This window comes from Procambarus clarkii, chromosome 26 (genome assembly GCF_040958095.1).
Source record: "Procambarus clarkii isolate CNS0578487 chromosome 26, FALCON_Pclarkii_2.0, whole genome shotgun sequence".
NCBI lineage: Eukaryota > Metazoa > Arthropoda > Malacostraca > Decapoda > Cambaridae > Procambarus > Procambarus clarkii.
Window position 1 is genome coordinate 37,703,951 of NC_091175.1, and position 3,523 is coordinate 37,707,473.

Here is a 3,523-nt window from a genome sequence, read left to right on the forward strand (position 1 = left end):
ACACACACACACACAAACACACATACAGTCACACATACATAATTACCCACACACACACAGACACACACACACACACACACACAGAAAAAGGGTGACAGACAAGAGGCACTGAACAGGCCAGTGTCCTTAACTTGTATACCATGCAAGGTGATGGAGAAGATTGTGAGAAAAAACCTAGTAACACATCTGGAGAGACGAGACTTCGTGACAACCCATCAACATGGGTTCAGGGAGGGTAAATCTTGCCTTACAGGATTGATAGAATTCTAAGATCAGGTGACAAAGATTAAGCAAGAAAAAGAAGAATGGGCGGCCTACATTTTTTTGGACTGTCGGAAAGCCTTTGACACGGTACCCCATAAAAGGTTGATGCATAAGCTGGAGAAACAGGCAGGAGTAACTGGTAAGGCGCTCCAGTGGATAAAGGAGTACCTAAGCAATAGGAAGCAGAGAGTTACAGGAAGGGTTGAGACCTCAGATTGGCGTGAAGTCACTAGTGGAGTCCCACAGGGCTCTGTACTCGGACCTATCCTGTTCTGAAATACGTAAATGATCTCCCAGAGGGTAAAAACTCATTCCTCTCAATGTTTGCTGACGACGCCAAAATCATGAGAAGGATTAAGACAGAAGATGACAGCTTGAGCCTTCAATAAGACCAGGACAAGCTACAGTAATGGTGCAACAAATGGTTGTTAGAATTTAACCCAAGCAAATGTAATGTAATGAAGATAGGAGTAGGAAGCAGGAGACCAGATACAAGGTATCATTTGGGAGATGAAATACTTCAGGAGTCAGAGAGAGAGAGAGAAAGACCTGGGGATTGATATCACGCCAGACCTGTCCCCTGTAGCTCATATCAAGAGGATAACATGAGCGGTATATGCCAGGTTAGCTAACATAAGAACGGCATTTAGAAACTTGTGAAAGGAATCTTTCAGAACATTATATACCACATATGTCAGACCAATCCTGGAGTATGCGGCTCCAGCATGGAGTCCATATCTAGTCAAGCATAAGACTAAACTGGAAAAGGATCAAAGGTTTGCCACCAGACTAGTACCCGAGAGCTGAGAGGTATGGGCTACGAGGAGAGACTACGGGAATTAAACCTCACTTCGTTGGAAGACAGAAGAGTTAGGGGGGACATGATCACCACATTCAAGATTCTCAAGGGAATCGACAGGGTTGATAAAGACAGGCTATTTAACACAAGGGGCACACGCACTAGGGGACACAGGCAGAAACTGAGTGCCCAAATGAGCCACAGAGATATTAGAAAAAACGTTTTTAGTGTCAGAGTGGTTGACAAATGGAATGCATTAGGAAGTGATGTGGTGGAGGCTGACACCATACACAGTTTCAAGTGTAGATATGATTGAGCCCAATAGGCTCAGGAACCTCTACACCTGTTGATTGACTGTTGAGAGGCGGGACCAAAGAGCCAGAGCTCCACCCTCGCAAGCACAATTAGGTGAGTACAGCGACACACACACACCCACAGCCACACAAAAACACACTGCCACACACACACACACACACACAGCCACACACACACACACACAGCCACACACACATACACACACATACACAGCCACACAGTCCTGAGGAGGATCAGGACAGAGGAGGATAATATGAGGCTACAAGATGACCTAGACAAACTGAAGGAATGGTCCAACAAATGGCTACTAGTGTTCAACCCAAGTAAATGTAAGGTAATGATACTAAGAGGAGGAACTAGGAGGCCAGTCACTGGATACCGAATGGGAGATGAATTCCTTGACAAAACGGACAGAGAGAAAGATCTGGGAGTTGATATCACGGCAAACCTGTCGCCTGAAGCCCACATCAAAAGAATAACATCAGCGGCCTATGCGAGGCTGGCTAACATCAGAACTCCTTTCAGAAACCTGTGTAAGAAATCCTTCAGAAACCTGTGTAAGGAATCCTTCAGAAACCTGTGCAAGGAATCCTTCAGAAACCTGTGTAAGGAATCCTTCAGAACCTTGTATACCACACATGTAAGGCCAATCCTGGAGTATGCTGCCCCAGCATGGAGTCCGCACCAAGTCAAGCACAAGACGTAGCTGGAAAAAGTTCAGAGGTATGCCACTAGGTTAGTCCTAGAACTAAGAGGCATGAGTTATGACGACAGACTACGTGAACTGCACCTCACGTCGCTGGAAGACAGAAGAGCTAGGGGAGATATGATCACCTACATACAAAATTCTCATGGGAACTGACAGAGTGGACAAGGATGGATTATTTAACATGGGTGGCACACGCACAAGGGGACACAGGAGGAAGCTGAGTACCCAAATGAGCCACAGAGACATTAGAAAGAACTTTTTCAGTGTCAGAGTAGTTTGTAAATGGAATGCACTAGGAAGTGATGTGGTAGAGGCTGACTCCATACACAGTTTCAAATGTAGACATGACAGAGCCCGGTAGGCTCAGGAATCTGTACATCAGTTGATTGACGGTTGAGAGGCAGGACCAATGAGCCAGAGCTCAACCCCCCCAAACACAACTAGGTGAGTACACACATACAGCCACACAGACACACAGCAACACAACACACACACAGCCCTCCCCCACACACACAGCCCCCCCCCCCCATGTACACAACTAAACACTCACACAGCCACACACACACATACACACACACACACACACACACAGCCACACACACACAGCCCAACACACACACACACAACCACACACACACACCTGTTGGATCTGGATGTGAGAAAGGATGTTGGTCCAGATGGGATTTCACCATGGGTATTGAAAGAGTGTGCAGAGGTACTCTGCTTGCCACTCTCCATAGTGTATTGTAGGTCACTGGAGACGGGAGACCTACCAGAAATATGGAAGGCGGCTAATGTAGTCCCAATATACAAAAAGGGTGACAGACAAGAGGCACTGAACTACAGGCCAGTGTCCTTAACTTGTATACCATGCAAGGTGATGGAGAAGATCGTGAGAAAAAATCTAGTAACACATCTGGAGAGAAGAGACTTCGTGACAACCCATCAACATGGGTTCAGGGAGGTTAAATCTTGCCTTACTGGCTTAATAGAATTCTACAACCAGGTGACAAAGATTAAGCAAGAAAGAGAAGGCTGAGCAGACTGCATATTTTTGGACTGTCTGAAAGCCTTTGACACAGTACACCATAAGAGGGTGGTACATAAACTAGAGAGACAGGCAGGAGTAACTGGTATCGTGCTCCAGTGGATAAGGGAATACCTAAGTAATAGGAAACAAAGAGTTACAGTGAGAGGTGAGACCTCAGATTGGCGTGAAGTCACCAGTGGAGTCCCACAGGGCTCTGTATTCGGTCATGTCTTGTTTCTGATATACGTGAACGATCTCCCAGAGGGTATAGACTCATTCCTTTCAATGTTTGCTGACGACGCCAAAATTATGAGAAGTATTAACACAGAGGAGGACTGCTTGAGGCTTCAAGAAGTTCTAGACAAACTAAAGGAATGACCGAACAAATGGTTGTTAGAGTTTAACC